Here is a 23,879-nt window from a genome sequence, read left to right as displayed (position 1 = left end):
TTAGTTAGTGAAAAATATCTTAATCTTTTTATGCACAAAGCACAGAAATGCATATAGTACATAGCATATATAGGATTAAAATTTCGTGGGGGCAAATAGGAAAAAAATGTCTGTAAGGCTCCTTGGGAAGCGTGGGTAATGAAAAAATAAAAGTGAAGATGTTAAAGAGGGTAGAGCTCTGAGAATGGGTCTGGGATAGATAGATCTAGATCTAGATTCAAGATGTAACCAAACCCAAGTAGTCTGCCCAACATGCTGTAAAGCCAATCACTGAGACCTCAGGTGTATAGCTAGGAAAGGATTTATCGGCGAGGCAGCCGAAGGAGGAGACAGGAGGGCAAGGCTCAGATCTGCCTCTGCCTCCCTGAAGGGGGAGAGATCAAATTTTTGCTTTGTGTGTGGGGGGGCTTTCTTTTGGTTTTTTGGTTTTTTGGGTTTTTTTTATAATCACAGGGATTGAGATTGCATACATATTGATGAACAGGGTGGGAAAACTGATGACTATTCATGAGGAAAAGACAGAGCATGTGCACTGAGCAGACATATGTAACATACATTCCATGTTCATTTTGGGTGGAGGCTTAACATCAGAATGAGGCAAAATTCAGGCCCTGACGTCAGGAGGTTATCTTAGGACAAGGAGAAGAGGCTGTGGGCTTGCTCTGAGAGCCAGTATAAACGGGATGGGGTCTTGGGCTCATTATCTCTGGTAAGGAATACAGGGCCTTTCTTGTTTCTGGGCTGGAACCCTATCAGTTGACCGTGAATCCAGGCTTCTGTGGAGACAGCTAGTGGATTTCTTAGTGGGGTATGACAAGATAGGATTGCTGATTAGCATCTAATACTTCTCTGAAAGACAAACTTTAAATTTGATGCTAGTTTTAACCTCATTAACCCTATGGGGCATGATTTCAGGGGTAATCTGAGTGGAGGGTCAGATAAACTGTCCTCAGATTCTTACTTTCTTTTCTCTTCTTTTTTCTTTCTTTCTTTTTTTTTTTTTTTTTTCCTTTTCTGTCTATCTGTCATCTGTCCTCTAGGAGTCAGTGTACAAAAAGAGATTGAAGGCATGTACATAGATGAGTTCACCAGCTCCAGTGATTTCCAAATCTTGCTTTACAGTAAGATCATCTGGAGAGTTTTAAAACACTTCCTGGGCCCCATTCTCTGGAAATCTCATTTTTAAATTTTCCTGAGTTAAATCAGAAGGGCAGCCAGGGTTAAAAGCTACTGACCTGGGGAGAGACATATATAATGAGCAAGGGTTCTATAACTAAGCCTTGTGGAATTAGCTCCCAAAGAAACCGGTATAGAAGATAATTCAGAACACCAGCAAATACGGTGTTTTCCTGGCAGATACAAGAAAAAATTACAATTAGAGGCCGAATTTATAGTTACTGATGATGCTGAGAAGTTGAAGAATATCATAGTAACATTCACTGGATTTAATAAAATGGATATCATTAGTTTTCCATAAAGGTGTTTTGGTGAAGAAAATGGGGGGGGGGTTGAAAACAGGTGAGAGTATATTGAGTAGGTCATTGAAATTAAAAACTGGAGACAATGAATTTAGGCAGCTCTTCTGAATTGAGATATTTTTGTAACATAATAAATTATAGGCAGTATCCTAATAGAATATACACGTTTGCTTAGCTCTAGGCAGTACCATTAGGTAAGCTCTGTTTTTCCTTTCTTATACCTTCTGGATGTCAGCCCCAAGACAGCATGGGCAGTGGCTGACTGATACACCCTGTAGTACCCTAAAGATATAATACAGGAAGAGGTGGGACTCTGGAAGAGGAGGGGCACTGGGGAGTCAAAGGGTTAACAAACCTTAGAAGAAAATGAAAATAAAGATGTAGATTCTGGAGCCGAGATCTCTGCCTATGAGCACATGGCTATCCTCAGTAGGTAGTAGTTGCCTAAGTTTCATTAAATTTAATGACCAAATCGTAGTGATGGGCTCCCCGCTTAAGTAAAGTCTCTCTCATCCTTTCTTTTAAAAATAGCTTTTTCTCAAATATTTTTTGCCTATCATAAGTATCTCCAAGCCCCATGAGGAAATAAAGTCACTGTAGAAGTTGCTGAAATTCCACTGGATTGATCATCTACATCTACTTAAGAACATGATCTCACCCTTGAATGTATCTTAGTGATACAATTTTTCCCTTAGAAGGACAAAAGAAAGATGTTTTCACATATGCTAGGAACTAGGAAACTTCCTCCCACACACCTACTTCAAGAAAGCTGTTTGAAAATGTACCCTGGCAGAATAAGGAAGGAAGGAAGGAAGGAAGGAAGGAAGGAAGGGAGGGAGGGAGGGAGGGAGGGAGGGAGGGAGGGAAGGAAGGAAGGAAGAAAGAAAGAAAAACAAGCAAACGGACCCAGGAAGACAAGATCTAGTGAGGTTCTTTGACTAAATGCAAAAGTATACCCTAGAATGGAATTAGAAATTTGAAGGTAAATTTAAACTTTTGATAGATGTTGACAGTCGTCTTTCAAGATGATTGTATATATTTTCACAGTTACCAATATTTTATGAGACTATCACATTTTCATGGGCTAAGCAAACCTAAATATTAGGGATATTTTAATGTTTACAAATCTGTTAGATAATTTTTTGTTTTATTTGAAATTAACTTTGAGAGAGGTTGAACATTTTATTCTATATAGGATGTCTGATTTGTATTCTTTTCCTGAAATGCTGTAACATAATTCTTTTTCTGACAACTTCTGTTGGATTGTCGTTTTCTTGTTGATATGTAAAAGCATGTGTACACAAAGAAAACATCACTTGATTTAATATGTATTTCCAACTGTTTTTAACAATTTGCTTCATTCTTTTCATTTTATTTCCTTTAATTTCATGTTAGTTTTTGCCATTTTAAAGTTTAAAATATTATGCAGCCAAATTTACCAAATGTGATAGAACAACGTAAGAGTAGACACTAGGTAGTATATACAATGGTCCAAATCAAGAAGGGCAATTTTAATTAAATTTTTGTTATATGTGATGGAGAACCTTGATTAAAAATGGATGACTTTCCATTTTTAATATGGTAATTAGAAGTTTTGCTTCTTTTGTGATCCTTACATGTATTAATACTTGTAGTGTTCTAGTATTAATTGCATGAATTAATGGCCAGTGAGCATTATTTTAATTGAAAATTCCTTGAACATTAAAGCACTTAGTGAGGTAGATTAATAGAAGCGAATTAATACTGTTTGGTTAAAGACTTGTATCATCATTATTTAACCACTGAACAAAGAACATCCCATAACTTTTTTCTCTCATTATATAATTAGTATATTGATCTCCTCACTTTTTGAATAGTGTTTTAAAGATAAAATAAAATATCTTTATAGTTATTAAAGTATTATAGAGATATTTTAAATTTTGACAGCTGGCAAAAAATGATTCTTAATGGAGTATAGGTAATTTATAAAAAGGTATAAATGGATTATATACTATTTTTCATACAACTGCCATTGTCATGCAAATAATATTTTTTGAACAATGAAAAACTAGATCTGAGTGAGGATTTCAGTCTGTAATTATGAATGCACCATAGAAATATATTGCTTATTTAAACTCATGGGAACAGTGGTCCTGCACATTTTCTCTCACAGGTACCTGGCACCTAGTAAATTCTCCATCAATATTTGTTAGAATTTGAATTTAGTCTAACTATCTTACTGCTTTCACAAAGAAATTTTTGAGTTCAAGGCACCTGAACATGTTTCAGAACATTCATTGATTATTGAGAAAACATATTGAAATTGTTTAAGGTACAAATGTTTTCCTAATTAATCCATGGTATTGCTTGGGGGAACACACTTGAACTGCACTTCATGTTAGGTTAAAGAAGAAGGAGGAGGAGGAATTAGTGAACTTGGAGATTTCCTTTTCCAAAAATATCATCATAGATTTGCAATTTTTCATTTATGTTCTAGTCATTTTTGAAGATATTGGTCTTGACGAGAGGTAATTGAAATTACTAGATCCTGTACACATGTTGTAGGAATGATCTGCTTACCAAATGTACATAGAATGGCCAAGTAAACAGACAACTATTAGGTGACTTTTCTTAGAAAGAAAGAGTCACAGAACCATCCCTCAGCAAAAAAAAAAAAAAAAAAAAAATAGCATTTGTTTTAGAAGAGCTCTTGAGTAGAAAAAAATAGCTAATGTAGATACGTATTTGTCTGTGTCCGTAAAACAGAAACATCCATAACTGAATCTATTCTCCCTTTCACACAGAGCAAGGCCTTTGTGGAGGGAACACAATAGAAGCTCTAAGTGTTCGACATCAGCTCATGGGCTCTTCTTTCTTCATTTGGTATTTAAGATTGTCTATATGCAGAAAGTCTTCATTTTAAGAATTAACGCTGGTACAACTCTTCATTGAAATGTGTACTCAAAATAATGTTTAGAATGGCTTTTTTCTAGAAAAGCAGAAGGAAAATTTTTAAAAATTACCCTTGGGAGAAAACATGGGAGACAATAAGAATTAGAGAGTGAAAGAGAAGCATTGGCTAAGAGCCACTGTCAAATTGTAGGATGTCTGAGAATATCACGACAAAGTTTGTTTTTTGTTTTTGTTTTTTTAAGCATGGAGCCCAACACAGGGCTTGAACTCATGACCCTGAGATCAAGAGTTGGACATTTAATGGACTGAGCCACCCAGGCACCCCATGAGAAAGTTGATTATAGGCCCCACTGCTAGGGATTCGAATCCGGTCAGGGTGGAATGAGGAAATTCCAGGAATTACATCAACCATATTTTGTGAAACATTGGAAAAGAATCTTTTTCTATGTGTTCCATGTGGTTAGAATTAGGGAGAGACTTACTGTCTCCTCTTCTTGAGTATATGACTACACTACATTTCCCAGACACCCTTATGTAGGGTGTGGCCATAGAACTGAATTGTAGCCAATAGAATGTGAGCAGAAGGCAATTATTAGTCCTTTCTCATAATTCTTCAACGCACTCGTCCAAGCTCTTTTTCCTTTTCAGGCTAGCGATGAGTATGGTGAACTTTTTAAAAGCCAGCAAAAATGTGCAAACATCTTCCTGTAAGTCCGTGGTTCTCCAGTTTCAGTGCATATACCCATCATCTTGTGTGCTTATTATACCTACACATTCTCAAATCTTACCACCAACCTGATTCATTAGGTTGAGGTATTCAGGAGGTATTCAGGAATCTGTATTTTAAAAAGTAACCAGGTGATTCTGATTTGTGTGATTGTGGGTCTACACTTTGAGAAACAGCGAATGTGTGTATGTGTGTGTTTAAGTAATATGCAATGTTATTAATGCTAATGTTATCAATTATATATCAACTATCAAACTATATATCTGTGTCTATATATATAATATATACATATACATATTATATATATATATATACACACATATTTACTTTAGAAGAAAGTAGTTTTATAGATCACAGAAAAAGGAAATTGGATCTCAAGAAATCATCTAGTTCAGTTCAGATCCTAAAGAAAACAGATGTCTAATCTTACTTTTATTTTGCTACTTTATCTCAAGCCAAATAATACCAGCCATTCCCTTAAGGTACTATTTTATATCTCTGTAAGATTTCTTTTGATTTTTTTTTTCTGAGTCCTCTCCTTATTCTTTATCTCCTTTAAAAAACAAAGAGAACAAAATACAACCCTGATAAATGTTAATAATCCAGAGTATTACAGAAAAATAATCCCTGGCTTTTATTTCCAGAGATATACTTGATTTATATATTTTAAACACAGAGCTTATTATTCAATTTCCTAAACATACCAGACTTTCAAATGTGAAATGCCTGTACCTTATTCATTTACATGCCTGCCTTATGTGAGTTAGTTTGCATCGTTTTAAAAATAACTTTCCATTTTTTTCTTTTTAAAGTTTAAAAAAGGTACAATACTATATACACCTCTCTGGCCTTGATTTCCCTCTAGTGGTTTCCTATTTGTGTGTTGAGGTATTATTATACATTCAGGCAAATAGCTTGGCATTTTATGGAAATTCAATATTTGAAATGGCTATTTATGTTCCATACCGTATGACAGATGAAGTAAAAGTGTTTGGATGTAATAACTTCCTTGCAATATCATTCACCCAGTAAACTGCATTGCAGTTTCAAATTCTTTCATATTCTTTTGTCTATAAGATATTAAAGCTTGCAAGAAAATCCTTTATAATTAACAGCTTTGTATAGATACTTCTTATTTTACTGTGAAACGTATTTTCATCAGAATGCGACCTCTATGGAGCAGAAGTTGCCGTGGTGGCAGTCTACAATTATGTATATTAGTCTTATCCGTTGAATCTGGGTGCCTACATTTCCTTCCTAGAAGGATACTAATAATAATTTTCTCTTAATGCTTTTCCACTTTGTGCTCAAAAGTGCTCCTGAATACATTACCACACTCAATCGTCACGTCAACCAATGCAAAAGAGAAAGCATTTCAGTGCGTATATAATTGCATCCCGATCTCAAATGCAGTGTTTCATTTCTAGTTACCCCATATTTGGTAATTCTTATTTTTGAGTGAAATCCAGAGTTTATGTTTATGTACTTAGGCTTCTACCATCAATGTGAAAATAGTTGGGGATCACATTACCTTACCTGCCATCTTTCTCAGGGCAGGAATTTTCCATGCGGGATAGAAATTGTCTTTTGTTTTTCCTCAATGAAATATTGAACGGCTTGAGGTTTAGGGTCCAGATCTATAAATGAGAACACTAGTTTGCATTTACTATACTAATTCGTCTTTTCTCATAGAATAATACAGGTGTTTCTCTGTGGCTGCTGCTGTTTCAGTGAGGTATTGATCTGATTTTTGTTGAACAATATAATATTGCTAAAATCTGGTTAAAAGGAGAACCATATTAGTTAATTCGCTACAACTGTATAACAATTCCTATTAGAGATTTAGCGTTTCTCCCTAGAATAGTCTATCTTTTCTAAGTAACACTATATTACAAATGTAAGAGTATAAAAGGCAACAATGAGCAATTTTATAACATACCAGATACGGGCAACCTATTGAAAAGAATATGTCTATTAAAAATTATGTCTCTTGTCTGCCTCTTTCAGAAATTGGATTTTTACTTTCCATAAGCTTTCATAAGATTACTTACCAGAATACCTAAATTATTTTTTCATAGTTAAATCTGTACCATATTAAAAGTCATCTAATCTGCATCTGTTTACACCTGATGAAACATTATAATGAAATTGGAAGTTAATTCCCATATATTGTGTGAAATAAAATGATGCATTATTAATTATATTAGCACTCAGGTCACTGAGAAAATAGAATGTTCTTTATTGAATTATCAAGTTAGCCTTTTGCTCTGAAATCTATTTGCTGGAGAAAATATATAAATGGAAAGTTTAAATGTAATGGCCTTGTATCTATCTTTCCTTTTCAGGAATTTGAGGCACTTTGTTAACTTTCCATTAACCACAAATATATGCATATTTTAAATTTGACCACAAAGTATTAAAATAATTTAGAGGATGTGTCTTTATAGGATTGTTAACACAAATCAAGGAACAGATATAACATGCATTTATTCCAAAAGTGCAGGTAAAGTTTGGGAGGTTTTGTGGTAAAGGTAGAGAGATCCTATGGAGTTTCCCCGTTTCGAGGGAAAGGGGATTTGTAAGCCTGGGTAGCTGTCCATGTTATTCAGAGGTCCTGCTTTTAACAAGTGCCTGGTGCTCTGGCCCATTTGGTAAATTAACCAGGAGATTCGCCATTGTTTTCCTTATTAAAACCCAGATGTTAATGGGAATTGCCTTCTTCTTTGACAGTTGAATAAACCTTGCTTGAACTACATTTAGTGGAGCTCCCCCCACCCCCACCCCTGCTCTCCTGTTATCTCTGAGAGCTTTTGAGAATCTTGAATTCCTCCAGGTCTCCTCTGATGGGAACTTTCTCCTTATACATATCTCACCTACCTTGCCTGTTCCGTGACTCTTTTCTTGTTTCGGCTCCATGTACATTCAGGAAAGGAATATGACTGCTTTGTTTGAACTGCCCCTAGATGATTCACATAAGACATTCTTTCGTATGGCAGTCTTATTAAATATTCTTGTTTTTGGAGTTGGGGACCACCACCATCTTTTCAGTGACTTTTTTTTTTTTTTTAAGCGTCAATTGCCTCCCTTCCCCAACACTTGGATTTGAAGTCACCTTCTTCCCCTACCTCTTGCCTTGCTGCACCTTGGTCACCTAGCAATTCTCTCTCATTCTAATCAGAGACTGTTCAGTTCTTTATTTTCTTTCAAACTCTATTCTATGAACCATAACCTGTGAACCCAGTGAAAGATAGTTTGCCAGACAGAAGTCGATCTGCTGCTCTGGAAAGAAATATTGCCTGTCCCTTAGCAGAAGAAGTCACTACCATTAGTTGCGCCAAGTAGCAGCAGGTGAATTACCTGGAGTATGTCTTTCAGTTCTACTTTCCTGAAATGTAAACTGATACATAAAATGGGTATTATATCTGCTCCCACGGGTTTGTTGTGCAGGTTCAGTGAGCATATACTCAAACAAAGCCTAGCACAGTCCCTGGAACCTAAGCAGGGCTTATGTGAGTTTCCTTTCCCTCATCGTGAAGTAGGTGACTTCTCTGCCTTCCGCTTCTCCGCCTTCCACCCCTGATGCCCATTTTGCCGCTAAGTGGAGTTTTCACGTGGTTCTCTGACTCATGAAAGCACAGATGTTATACGCGATGATGTTTTGTCTCTTTGCTTATGAATCTCTACTGATTACTTATAAATATGTTGTCCAGATTTCTTAGTGTGGACTTGAAAATCTCTCATGCATAGTTTCCGTTTTATTTACCTCTTTGCCTTTTCTCTTCCCCTTCACACAACTTACTGTGTAGCCGCAAGGTGCTGAGCAGTTCCGGGAAGATGTTACCATTTTTGCGTCCGTGGGCTGCTGTTCATGCCATTTCTGCCTTTTTCCTCAGTCACCTACTTGTCACCTGTGAATGGCACTTCCCAACTTTAGCTTTCCTTAACATCCAGGAGCATATTAATTGCTCCTTTATCTGAGTTTCTAGAAGAATTCTTTCCTTATACCACTTAACCATAGTGGCTTATTATTTCCATGGCTCTGTCATTCTACACGAGCTCTTTCTGTACCATCTATACTAAGCCATGAAATATGTCTTAGTCATCTGTTTACTTTAACATTGAACCTGGTTGAAAAATATGCTACTGTCACTATTATTATATTATTATTATTGTCACTATTATTATAACCTGGACATAAAGTAAGCTATGATTTAATAATGTTCCTGAGAGGTATTCCCATGGGGGGCCCGTGATTCCCTCCACAGCACAGGTCTGACGTGAATGATAATCCTATTTCTGGTGATTCTACTTCCTTCTGGTCATTGTTTTCCCACCCCAGGCAGCACTGGAAGCTCCTGCTCATCTTGGCTCACTGGGAAAGAAACATCTGTAATTATGCCCCACAAGGTGGAAAAGACTCCAAGTGTAATGTATGTCTATATTACATACACATTCATGTACCATATAATTGAGTGACCCAACCACTGATAGTACCCGGTCAACCTTTAAACCCATTTACTTGTTTGACTGGTTTATAAATAATATTGCTTACAATTTCTAAATACTATGATACCGGACAAACTACTCCCAACTCTCCTTCCTGTTGCCATTTCACTTCCCACCTAGACACTGAAACTAAAATACGTAAAAGGTCAGCACATGCAGCAGATCCTGAGTCTGTCTCACTCTCACAGCTTTTCACACCCAGAGTCAGCTCTAGGCCCCACCTCTGAGGCACTCGTTCCTTGGAATCCCTACTGTTGCTTCTTGCTGCTAAAATGCAGCACCGTCATTATACTGCTCCTTAAGAAACAGGAGCACTTTCTGAAAACCCCAGTTGTGAATAATGATCATACTTCTATCAGGCCCAGTTTACGTTTTAAAGAGGATTAAAATAAACTCTGTAGATGTTCATTGCAAAAAAAAAACCAAAAAAATGAGTACAGATTTATTTTTACCTTATACATATTCTCTTCTTTCTGCTCTCTATAATCTACCCAGTCTACACACACATACAACATTGATATTGTCAAGTTTTATATATACATATATATGCATATATTTAAAAAAGCAGGAAAATATTACATACAGAAACATATATATCTGAGATTTAATATTTTAACAAAATTAGGAAGATTTCAGTGCTGATGTATACCTATTGTCACATTTTCTTTACCAGTTTGATAGCAGCCCTATTGAAAAATACCATATTATGTAAATAACATTTTATTGTTTTGGCCATGCTACGTTTTTTTACTTATGAATAAGTGTTATGGAGAGGTTGGGTACTGATTCCTGTTCCTTCCTTTAATTGGAGAAAGAGAATGCTACTCATAACGAAAACTATTCATTGTAACTTACTACTATAAATTTTAAAAAATCAAATTTTACAGTGACAGTAGGTTCTTTTGCAATATATTTTGAATTACGAGTAATTTTGGAAATTTTGCAGTAATGCTCTCATACTGATAGAATGATACTCTTTACAAATAATTATACATTTTTGTCTCAACTTTTTTCAGTATTCTTAATTTTAACATAAAATTCTAAAATCATTGGTGTGCATGATAGTAAATAAATTATTTTTTGTATTTTTATAACTGGTAAGTTTAAATTCTGTATTTCTCAGGTAATAACCTTTGCAAGTAAAATGCACATAACTGCCTTTCATTTTTTATGTTACAATAAGCACAATTACCTGAGGGAATGAACTTACTTAGGTTTGCAACAGTTCTTGGTCAACTAATAGATTTTAACTTCTAATGATATGGAAATGTGTTAAATATTTCAGTAATCTAGTACAAAATTGATAATTTAACATAGTTTTTTAGTTGAATTTTTCTTTGTGAAAAAGACAAGTGCAAAGGAGCTGTGGAGATCTTAAAGAAACTCCTGAGAACAAGTGTCTGATTTGTAGATGCTTATAATCCAGAAGGGGAGACAAAGAATGTATACAGGAAAAGTTACAAAAAAGTATTATTTCATGTTTTTCCCTTAATGTTTTCTAATTACAATAATGACATTAATAATATTTTATTGCTGAAAGAGTTTTTCCATTTAACTTATGTAAGTCCACAATTGAGAAAGTCACGGTAATATTAAATTTAAAATAAACTGTTTTTCAATACCTTGAAAGGTCCATTTGGAGAATAGGTAAATAGGTAGGTAGGTAGGTAGGTAGGTAGGTAGATCGATGTAGATTCTGCTTATTTTAGGGACTTGCTAAGAATAAATGTATGTTATTTTCCATGTCCTTCCTTATTTTAAAGCAGTTATCAGAAGGTTCCATCCCTTGTCCACATTGAATTAACTCCTTGTAAGAATACCTTCAATGAATGTCGATTTCAAATGATAACGATGGACATTGAGAATGGAAATTAGAATTAGTCATGTATTTCTGTTTCTGCCACTTAAGAAGGCCATTGGAAACTCTTGTCCATTATTCTTCAAAGGGTCTCATCACATAAAGATCCATGGTACACACAGATTTTCAGGCCAGATGCCAAGAAGAACATGTGTCTGAGTATTTTTCCTTGTTATGTTTCTTGACTGATATTACCCTTTGATAGCCTTTGGGTTCTTTTAAGTTGAATACAGTATTTAACTTATATTCTTTGGGTTGTGTTGTTTTAAGTTGGGTTCTTTTAAGTTGGACACACTATTTAACTTACATTCTTTGTGTCAGTTTCTAGTGTGTTAATTTACCTTCTACTATGTGGTTTTGATATTTTAGAGCTATTTTAAGAATCCTATAGTTTACATACTTTTTTTGAAAACTAGTAGCAGAAAAAGTACATATTTAACAAAGACAGGCATCTCATTATTTTAAAATTAATTTTAAACAGATTTATATACCATAGCACATCTATCATTTCAAAAATTAAATTTAAGGAGAAAATAATAAGGCAATATGGATGACAAACATCAGGTTAATCCATTTCCTATAAGCATATCCCAAAACGATATATGCCATATTTTGAACAGCCTTTTAAATTCTTGGCTTAGGTGGTGAGAAAGTAGCTATATTCCTCAGAGGTCAGACACTATAATAAAATAGTAATCCATATGGTAAGCAAGTGCTGGAACTGGCATTTACCCTGGAGCTTATCTTTTGCTAGTTACTGACCTCGATTGTGGAATGTAATGACCAAAGTACTTGAGAGATATGAAGTAAAACCTGGAACCTAAGCAAATAGGTCAAATCAGAAATCACCATCGAAACCCCATATAAAGGGCAACATCCTCCGCAAACTAGTTTAAAAAACTGCTCTGACAAGGAAAACAATGAAAGAAGTAGAAAAAAGTTTCCTGTAAGACTTTTTTTTTTTTAACATTTTATTTATTTCTTTGACAGAGAGAGAGAGAGAAAAAGAGAAAGAGAGAGAGAGAGAGCACAGCAGGGGGAGCAGCAGAGGGAGAGGGAGAAGCAGGCTCTCCACTGAGTGGGGAGGCTGGATCCCAGGGAACATGACCTGAGCTAAAGACAGAGGCTTAACCGACTGAGCTACCCAGGCATCCCTCCCTTAAGACTTTCTTATCATAATCATACATCTAAACAAGTTTGGGGCTAAAAGTAACAATACCAATATATTCAACAAAACTGTTCTATTTTAATTGATCCCAAATTAGCATTCCCACTAATGTGTGTTACCAAGAACAAAGTGACAAAGAGATAAAAGATATGAAAGTTTAAGAGACATGTAGAAGAGATAACGTTTCAGAGGGAGACTAGATAAAAAGTGCATATTGAAAAAAAATAATGGCTTGGATATTGCAGGACTGATGAATGATGTTAATTTACCTTTACAGGAAGTCCAGTGCACACCCGACAAGGATAAATTTTTTTTAAGAGTTATACAATGAGACAAAAGGCAATGAAGCTATAGAACTTATAAAAGGAGGCAGGGAAAAAAGGTGTTACAGATAAATGATTGACACTTAGAATGGCAGTGATTTTCCAAGAAAAATATTTGAGGGCAGAGATAATAGAATGAGAAAAAATTGCTAGTAAGCTAGAGGTATTACTCCCAATAAAACTATTTTTTTTCACGAATGAAAGTAGTATTAAGATCTTTGCATTCATATACAAACTATAAATAAATCTAAAAAAACAGAACTTCCTAAAGCACCACATAAATGTCTGTACTTCAAGCATAAAGAAAATTATCTGAGAAGAAAGCATTAAGATGTTAGAAAAAATAGAAATCAAAGAAATTTTGAAAAAAAATATGTAAGTCTAAGTAAATACTGTACCAAACAATAACAATAATGAAAGCATTGAAGTTATAGTGGGATGGTTGGATATAACACATTAGGACATTTTGTCGTAAAGAAAGGTGGTAAAGATATGATTTAGACTTTGATGTGTTAAATTTACACATGAAAATATTTTGGGTAAGTACCCAAAACAGTTAATGATTAACTAAAAAACTGGAAGAAGGAAAAAATGGAATATGATGGAGATCAAAACCTCAACTAAGAAAAGTAGGCCAAAAGTTAAAAAAAAAAAAAAAAGTGAGGACAAATATAAAGAGAACAATGATAACATAATTGCTCTCAAGTAGATCAGGGATTTCAATAAAGGTAAAAGTAATACATTTTTCAGGTAAAAAGACACATGAATGTCATAATAGACCCAAATAATGCATAAGGTCTTATAAAGTTTGAATCAACATGTGGAAAATGATATGATAGTCAAATAATCAACAAAATAAAATGGATATGGCTATTATTAATATCAGGCAAAATTGACTTCAACTAAAACCTTTGTTAGGAATAAATACATAGTGATTAAAATTTCATTTCACTGGGAAGAGAGAATTACAAATGTGTACACCCTAATAAAGCAGCCTCAACAGAGTAAAGCAAAATGGATATAGCTATCATCAGGGGGTAGAATAGAATTAATAAATATTATCTAGGTTATCACATGTAAGGACAACGTGAAAAAATCATTTACATTTTTATATTAGTCAATATTAAATAGTAAATATTGAAGGCGCCATTGTGGGTGGTAGGGATACAATGGCAAACAACACAGACAACAGTGCCTGACTTTGAGTAGCCTGTATTCTATCAAGGGGTGGGGAGATATTAAATAAATATCTTAGTTGATGAGAATTGAAAAAAGTTGAAAAGGTACTATGCACAGTGACTTCAAAAAGTCACTCTATTTAGAAATAAGTCTACATGAGCTGACTTATATGGAGATATTATGTGTTGTGAATAAGTGGAGAACTGGAAACAACACAGATTTCCTCAATTACAATAGGGATAGATAAGTTTTATGCATGGGAATTTTATATAGTAGGAGAGTACAGAGTAATGAAAAGGAAGGACCTACAGTTGTATCACTAACTTAGATGACTCTGCAAAATATTATTTAAGTTAAAAAAAAAAGTTATAGAGGCTATATACAACATAATACCATTTATAGAATTTTGAAAAGAAGCAAATAAATAATAAACTGTGAATTATACATCCTGCAAATGTATACATTTACGTTTTGCAAAACAGTACAAAAATCGACTACATTCCTATTAGAAGTATTGAAATCCAAAAATCTGACAATACCACTTTCTAGTGAGGATGTGCAGCAACATGAACTCACATTCACAGCTGGTGGAAATAAAACAAACATGGTACAGCCAATTTGGAAGATAGTTTGGCATTTTCTTACAACATTAAACATAGTCTCACCATATGATTGAGCTACCATGTTCCTAAAGAGTCATCTGGCTGATTTGAAAACTTAGGTTCATGCAAAATCTACAGGCAGATAACTTTACAGGAGTTTTTTGTTTGTTTGTTTGTTTTAATAATTGCCCCAAACTGGAGGCATCCAAGGTGTCTTTGAATAGGCAAATGAATAAAAAAAACTGTGGTACATCCATATAATAAGATATTATTGAGTGATAACCAGAAATGAGCTATCAAGCCACAAAAAAGCCATGGAGAAACCCTAAATGCACATTGCTAAGTGAGAGTGGCCAGTCTGCTGAGACTTCCTACTGTATGATTCCACTCTGTGACATTCTGTAAAAGGCAAAATTGTAGAGATAGAAAACAGAGCTGGGGTTGTCAGAAGTTTGGGAAGTGGGGAGAGATGAATAGGTGAATCACAGGGAATTTTTTTAGGATTGGGAAACTGTTCTGTATGATAGTGAACTGCTGTATGGTGCCCCTGATACATTTTTTAAAACTTCTTAAACTAGGTAGCACAGCAAACCTTAATGTATGCACGCTTAAAAATCAATCAGGAGATCACAGTATCCATGAAGGAATGCAGAATAACAAAAGAATCAAATGGTATTAAAATTCATAAAACAAATTCATTGAAATGGTGGGGTGTTCAGATTTCTTTTACTTTTTAAAACTCCTGTAAGTAATATAGGAAATTGGTGGAGACTTAATACTAAAGATGAAAAAAACTGTACAAATACTATAGTGTAGTTGATAAAGTTGTTTCTGAAGGGAGTTTAGGTTAACTATTGTGGAACCGCTCTACTTCTGTATGGAATTGAACAGTTCAATAAATGAATGGCAGATGGTGGGAGCCAGGTTTCTCACTGTTGAGGACGGAAGTCCCAGATGAGAAGGAGGGAAGGCTAGAGTGAACACTGCTAATAGATTAGAGTTGGAGACAATAGAATACCAATACAGATGCATATGTATGGAAATATTTGTACATTATGTGTTAGTGTACACCTGGGTTAGTGTACATATATAATATCCTGGCTCTGTCCTCTCAAATGACCTAGAAGCAATGATATCCTGTTAGTAAAGAGTATATTCAGCGCCAAAATCTTGGTTTCTAATATTGTTCTCCAGTTAAAGAAACCAGAACTCATTGAAGAAATGCCTGATTCTAGGACTAGGGCTGGGAATGTACAAGATGAGCCTAGAGCATCTTGTAAGTGCCAGAAAGTAAGGAAGTGCTCAAGGAACAAAACAATGGACTGTGTTAAAGGGTTTCAGGAGCCAACTGAAAAAAACTCCCAGTGGTTAAAGTGGAAACAATTTGAGCAATAAAATAATCTATGTTGGATTATAATAAAATTATAAAATGATTATCTTGAGTTGGTACTGATACAAATAAATGATTAAATAATTAAATAAATGGGGAGAATAGACAAATTTACCATGCTGAAGAATTCCAAATAATTTTGGTAGACCCTTTTCCTGTCAAAAAGTTGGATCATAACTCCTTACATGTGGGCTACATTTAGCAATTCCATTCTAAAAAGTAGAGTGTTTGAAGAGCAGAGTGTAGAGAGTAAGTACAGTGGAGAAAGCTGACAGGCTCTGCCTCAGCCAGGTGATTAATAATGCCACAGCGATAGGTCATGTTGAAAGAATGTACCCTTCGTATAATGTGCTGAGATGGCACTGTTTCTGTGGTCTTCTCCCCCAAAATCCACTACCCTGGTCTAACCATGAGAAAATCATCTGAGGAAATCCAAAAAAGTATGGGGTTTAGTTTAAAATAATTATCAAGATTGATTTCTTAGTTGTGTCTAATAGATTATCCTAACATAAGATGCTAATATTATGGGAAAATGCGTAGGAGGGTGTATGGGAACACTGTACTATCTCTGCGACTTTTTTTTTTTTTTTAAGATTTTATTTATTTGAGAGAGAGAGACAAAGCACAAGCAGGGGGATGGGCAGAGGGAGAAGCAGACTCCACTGAGCGAGCTGGGAGCCTGATTCGGGGCTCAACCCCAGGACCCTGGGATCATGACCTGAGCCGAAGGCAGATGCCTAACCAATTGAGCCACCCGGGTGCCCCTCTGCAACTTTTCTGTAAATTTAAACTGTTCTATGTGGCTCCTTGGTGGTTCAGTCAGTTAAGTGTCCCACTCTTGATTTCTGCTCAGGTCATGATCTCAGGGTTGTGAGATTGAGCCATGCGTCGTGGAGCCTGCTTATGATTCTCTCTCTCCCTCAGTCCCTCCCTTGCTGTGCATGTGCGTGCTTCCTTCTCTTTCAAAACAAAAACTATTCTAAAATAAAAAGCTTATTAAAACTGCACAGAAAATCAAAGAAGTATGGAAATCATGATTCAGGATAGTGATCACCTGAGGAGTGTGGCACCTTGGGGACCTCACAAAGATTGGCAATATTTTATTTAGTGGATGGTATTTATATTTTTATTATCTTTAATATTCACATATACTTCACATACCATATGTATGTGTATTTTGTTTTTTATTATTTTTTTATTTTTTAAGATTTTTTATTTATTTGAGAGAGACAGAGTGAGCACAAGCAGGAAGGAAGGGCACAGGGAGAGGGAGAAGCAGGTTCCCTGCTGAGTAAGGAGAGAGAAGGGGGGCTGGATCCAAGGACCCCAGGATCATGACCTGAGCCAAAGGCAGATGCTTACCCAGCTAAGCCACCCAGGTGCCCAATTGTGTGTTTTACAACTTTTTAAAAAAGTAACAATTATCTGAAGAGAAATGGCACAGAGATTGAAGAAATTTTAAGGGGTCGGTTGGTTAGTCAGAGAGTTTTTCTGGTAGGCAATGCTTACTTAGTTGACCAGTGCATTTAACTGGAATGCTGTAGCTGCAATCAATTTGGATTTGAAGGTAAAGTATGAAACGTAATTATGTGTTTTGCTCAGTACTTTCTAAGAGAAAGTTAGAAAGGGCACCCTTCAGATGTGAGAAATTTATTTGGCAGGGCATTTAAAAGGGTATGGTCTGAGAATTATGCATATTAATTCTCTTCATAAAAGCAAATAATGCTTACAGTGATTATAATAGCTACATTTTATTTATGCCTATTATCAGTTCAATCACAGGTTGACTGCTTTCCAACTCCTGTCAAAGGCTAGCCGTAGAGAATTGATAATCAAGAGGGATGTTCAATAAACTTTCCTGGCTATCGTTAGTGTTATTATTACTCTTACATGTGGTCAACCACTGTACATATATTGTGGTAAGATGGATAGTGCCCCCTTGAAGGTTTTCCATACACTGATTCTCAGAACCTGTGCATATATTGCCTTATGTGGCATAGGGACTTCACAGATGAGATAAAATTCAAGATTATATGGGTGGGCCAAATGTAATCACCTGGCTCCTCATAGGAGGAGAGCAGAATGAGAGAATTAGAGGAAAAGTGAGGTGACAATAGAATCAGAAGTCACAATGTTGTGCTTTGAAGATTGAGGAAGGGTCCATGAATGCAGGGATATAGGCAGCTTCTATACGCTGAAAAAGACACAGTAACTGATTCTCTCCTACAGCTTTCAGAAGGAACACAGCTCTGCTGACACTGATTTGGGGCTTCTGACATAGAGAAATTAGGGGGATATATTTGTGCTGTTTTACACCAGCAAGTTTTTGATAATTTATTACAAGGACAATAGGGAACTAATACATTATGTCATGAAGCCCCACCAGAATTCTCTAGTTCTTTAAATTTATTTTCTATTTATTTATTTTTATTGAGGTATAATTGACATACATTATATTAGTTCCAGGTGTAAAATGTAATGATTTGACACTTGTATACCCTGCAAAATGATCATCACAATAAATCTAGTCACCATCTATCCTGTAAAAAGTTACCCCCCTCCCCATTTTTTTTCTTGTGTTGATAACTTTCACGATCCACTGGCCTGGCAATCTTTAAATATGCATAATACAATTGGCTGTAGTCACCATACTGCACACTATGTCCCCATGACCTATTCACTTCACAGATGGAAGCTTGTGCCTCCTGACCCCCTTCACCCATTCCTCCTCCCCCTACTCTGGCAACCACCACTGTGTTCTCCATATCCATATGTTTTGTTTTGATGTGTTTCTTGGTTTGTTTTGTTAGATTCTGCATGTAAATGAGATCACATGCTATTTGTCTTTCTCTGACTTACTTCACTTAGCATAATACCCTCAAGGTCCATCCATGTTCTTGCAAATAGCAAGATTTAATTGGCTGAGTACTATTCCATTGCATTGGTACACATGTATTTATATAGATAGATAAAATAATATATAAATATAAAAATAAGTATGACTGTAATATAAATAATATAAAATAATATGATACAATATATATACAATATAATGATTCAACAGTTTTATACATCTCTCAGTACTCATCCAAGTAAGTGTACTCTTAATCCCCTTTATCTACTTCGCCCATCCTCCCTCACCTACCTTTTGGGGAACAAACCCGTTTGTTCTCTGTATTTAAGAATCTTTTTTGTTTGGTTCTTTTTTCTTTCTTCGTTCGTTTGTTTTGTTTCTTGAATTCCACATATGAGTGAAATTATATGGTATTTGTCTTTCTCTGACTGACTTATTTCACTTGGCATAATACCCTCTCGATCTAACCATATTGTTGCAAGTGACAAGATTTCATTCTCTTTTATGGATAGGTAATATTTTCGTGTGTGTGCATGCGTGTGTGTGTGTACCTCACATCTTCTTTATTCATCCTTTCCAATTCAGTAAATTACCTTTTCATTTGTCATAAATTAATTGACCATATATACGTGGGTTTATTTCTGGGCTCTCTATTCTGTTCCATTCATCTATGTATCTGTTTTTATGCCCACACCATACTGTTTTGATTACTACAGGTTTGTAATATAGTTTTAAGTCAGGGAGTATGGTGCCTCCAGCTTTGTTCTTCTTGCTCAAGACTGGCTCAGTGAAAGGGGTCTTTTGTGGTTCCATACCGATTTTAGGGTTGTTTTTTCTATTTCTGTGAAAAATGCTGTTGGGATTTTGATAGGGGTTGCACTGACTTTGTAGAGGACTTTGGGTAGTATGGACATTATAGCAATATTAATTCCTCTACTCCATTAACATGAAGTGTCTTTCCATTTATTTTGTCTTCTCCAATTTTTTTTATCAACATCTTATAGTTTTCAGTGTACAGAAAAAGAAATTAAGAAAAAAAAATCCCATTTGCAATTACATCAGAAAGAATAAAATACCTAGGGATAAATTTAACTAAGGAGGTGAAAGAATTCTTTAAATTGGGACTCAGATTCCTCGATTTATAGATTTAGATTTAGAGTCTTAGCAAAATTAAAGAATGTGTTCAGCTTCTCTTAGCTAGTGAGTGATGAATCTGAGCTTTGAATCCTCGTTCCCCTTCCTCTGAAGTCTAGAGTCATTCAGCTCTACCATCTCTGTCCAGTGTAGCCAGTGGCCCTGGAGCCAATCTGCCTCCATTGGAATCCCCCTTTACCACTTCCTAGGCAAAGTTACTTAACATCTTGGGAAGGAATCATACTCCATTTTGCCTCGGATTCCTACACACAAATGGGGTAGAGTAACAGTACTTAACCTACAGTTACATCATGGTAAATGAAGTAAATGAAATAATCTAAGTTTTTGGCAACACATCTTCATATCCCGCTCAGTAACCTGAAAGCCTTTAAGAAAACCAAAAATGTTTAAAATTTTGAACTCAACTTCAAAATTTTGAATTCAGATTTAATATATTATCCAAACTCTCAAATCTGCCCCATATCCTATATGGCCTCTATATTCTTAGAGCTTCATCATCCACCTTATACTCTCTGCACCTTCAACCCGCAGCTAGAAACCTTGTTGTTCATGATTTTCCCTTCTGTTGTGCACATATCCTAATTATTCACATGTAAAATTCTTTAGTTGGAATCCAAATATGGGCATCACATCTCATTTATATTGTAATTTCACTTCCTCACTCCCCTCTCTCACAATCTAGAAGCTTCTCCTACTATTATTAAAATTATTTGCAACAGTCTCCCTCCTCAGTCCTTCCTCTTCCCTTAGAAATTGTTTTAAAAAAATTCCAAAAGCTGCTTCAGTTCAAAGAGAGTCACTTTTTCTTCTAAAGATAGATGTGGCTTCTCACTGCCTGTGATATTCCTGCTAAAGAGAGGCCTGGGTGCTTGTCGACTTGGCTACTCTGTGTTTGTTTATGTTCATGGCACTGCTGGTCCAGGTCTCAGCACAGGCCACAAAGGTGTCCATGGGTTCCTGATCCATGGTTATGGCTCCCTTGGTTCGCTCATTTTGCTCAGATATTGTTTCCTAGAATTGTACAAACAGGTCAAGGTGCTGAGTTCTGAATGCATACAATCTTAACCATAGTCTTTTCCAGAAGCAACCAAACCCTAGCTCTCAAGTTTCATTTCTGACCCCAAGTCAACGACTTAGATACACATCCCTACCCGCCCCCTCAGCTCATGGTGAATTCCATTTTGGGGCCCCTTTCTTTTCTTCAGATACCAGCCTTGTCCACAGTGACATAGCTTCTGATATTTGAGCAGTGTGAGAGGAAGAGATCAATATTTTGTTCTTAAAACATTGAATGTTTTATTCCTGGGAAGTTTGGGTTCTTCATATATGGTATCCTAAATTTTTTCGCACACTTCCATGTATACCAAGAAACACTGGAAAGGAGCAGCTAAAATAAATCAAGTAACAGATCCTAATAGAACTTTCTGGGGACAGGGATTACCTTGTCACCTTATATAACCTCCAGGTTACATTCATATCCATATATGGACAAGACAGTTGCATAATTTCTTAAAACTGCCTCATGTGGCATTCTATCTTACCTTGTATCTTGATTACATAGCTTAGATCTCTCTCTCTCTCTCTCAGCTGACTTGCCCTGTGCCTCTTCAGTGTGGGTATTCACCCAAGTCTACCCTGCCTTTCACCTAAGACACTGCCTCAGCTGATAGCCAGTCTTCTTGCCTCTCGACTCTCCTCTTTTTCCATCAGTCTGCTATTTTGACAGTTCTCTTCAAAACAAAGAGAATGGATTATTGGCTCCTTTGCTTAAGTTTTTAAAAAAATGTTTCATTACTAATGGGATCAGTTTCATTACTAATGGGATCAGTTTCATGTAATTCAACAAATGCAATATAAAGTCCTCTAGAAATGGGCTACAAGCTGCTTTCCAGTGTGAAATCCCAGTACTACCATCCTCATTTATCCAAATCTACTTCTATGTACATAAAATACATTAGTCCAAAGTATGTGCATTCTAATAAACATCTATTGTTTAAAAGGAGAAAACAAATGCAAGTCCTTACCTTTTATATTGCTAGCTTACATAGTTTATATGATTTAATTAACATATGGCTTTCATATGTAGAATAAAATGCACTTAGAATGAAACACTGAGTTTTATGGGGCAAAAAGTATTATGAACCTGGTTTTTCTCAAAATTCAAATTTTGCAAATAGTTGAATGAAACAAGCAGCTTATTTTCTAAAGTGATACTTAACATTGTAGGTTGGGAGTTCCAATTTCTTTGAGATCACAAGATACAGGTTTTAAAAATCGATTTGAGAGCAACAAGATTAGCTGGTGCACTTACTGCACATGTAAAGGTTTGGATTTCTTTTTGATTTATGAGATAAAGCAGCAAGATGGTGCGTAAACAAAGATGCATCCTGAATAGATTTATTATACAATAGAAGGTAGTTTAGGAAATAACCCAGAGGGTCTTCCCTGTGGAATTAGTTATTCACCCAAGTAATAATACATAGACTTTGAAGAACTGGTTGTTCTATTCTTCATTGAGAAGGGAATTCATCCAAAGCGGTTCATTAAAAATAAGTTAAAATAAAATATATTCTCAGAGAAATGTGGCACTAATTAATTGAGCTTTGTCTCTCTTATGAAACATTTATGTCCATTACAAAACTCTAAATATCTCAGAAAACTTTGTTTTCCTGTAAAATGTAAGCTATTTAAACGCCAGTGACTTGCATAATAAAAATAAAGTCATTCATGCTGAGATTAACGAATGTGTAGATTTTTACCACATATGAAAAAATATTGTGTTGTTCAGTGTGGAGGAGGCTTTGTTGGGATAACCAATGGGAAAATATAGCTATTAATCTTTTTGTTGCTGACAGGAATAAGATTAGAAATTAGTGTTCTTTTTTGTTTTTTTTGTTTGTTTTTTAAAGATTTTATTTATTTGTCAGAGAGAGAGAGAGAGCACAAGCTGGAGGTGCAGCAGGCCTGGGGAGAAGCAGACTCCCCGCTGAGCAAGGAACCTGATGCGGGATTTGATCCTAGGACCCTGGGATCATGACCTGAGCCACAGGCAGATGCTTAACTGACTGAGCCACCTAGGCGTCCCAGAAATTATTATTCTTAAGTGAAAAATTCTGATACACCAAAACTCTATTTTAACTTTAAGTTTCTAGTCATTCCCTCTTCACCAGAATTTTTAAGCGACAAACAAAGAAGAAAATTATCCAACTAGGCTGCCTTGCTTACCTTCTGATGGCAGTATTCCTAGACAGAAAATGGCCAAGTAATTGACATCAGTGAGAAGGAAAACCAGAAGCAAAGACACTGGCTGGATAATCATGCCCTGAATAATCAAACCTGAACTTAAGTTATGATAGACTGAAATGCCAAATAAAAATGCAAATAAAAATGTGAAGAGTATGTAGTTTTAATATTTCAGTTTTATTTGAGGACTGTGGCCAGAAAAACTAATATAGTTGTGGAAAACGCTGTGGTATTTGGTCAGTTCAAATAGTATGCCTGGGGAAAATAGAACCAGTAGTGAGGACGTTGTGGTTTTTATTTTATCAGGTCGTTTGCATATGTTTTGTGCCTTTGCTCTCACCTTATCTGCTTGCTTTGGTTTAATTCTGCTCCTATATTGCTAAAACACTGGTCCTGTCTCCCATCTCCCCAGCACACCTCAGCAAAGCCAGTTGAATTTTCTAAGTGCACTTGTTAGTTCACTAGTGCATATCTTAACCCTATCATGTTGGAATTTTATCATGT

At 35.6% G+C, this 23,879-nt stretch overlaps 1 protein-coding gene across 1 annotated transcript in view; it reads left to right on the top strand.

Annotated features, from left to right (window-relative positions):
• The window catches only part of ZNF804B (zinc finger protein 804B), a 492,006-nt gene that overhangs the window by 119,708 nt on the left and 348,419 nt on the right, over positions 1-23,879 (top strand). The gene's annotated exons all lie outside the window — the stretch shown is intronic.

Source organism: Ursus maritimus, unplaced genomic scaffold (genome assembly GCF_017311325.1).
Source record: "Ursus maritimus isolate PB19 unplaced genomic scaffold, ASM1731132v1 scaffold_3, whole genome shotgun sequence".
NCBI lineage: Eukaryota > Metazoa > Chordata > Mammalia > Carnivora > Ursidae > Ursus > Ursus maritimus.
The sequence above is the reverse complement of the archived record's forward strand: the minus strand, read 5'-3'. Positions and strand labels throughout refer to the sequence as shown.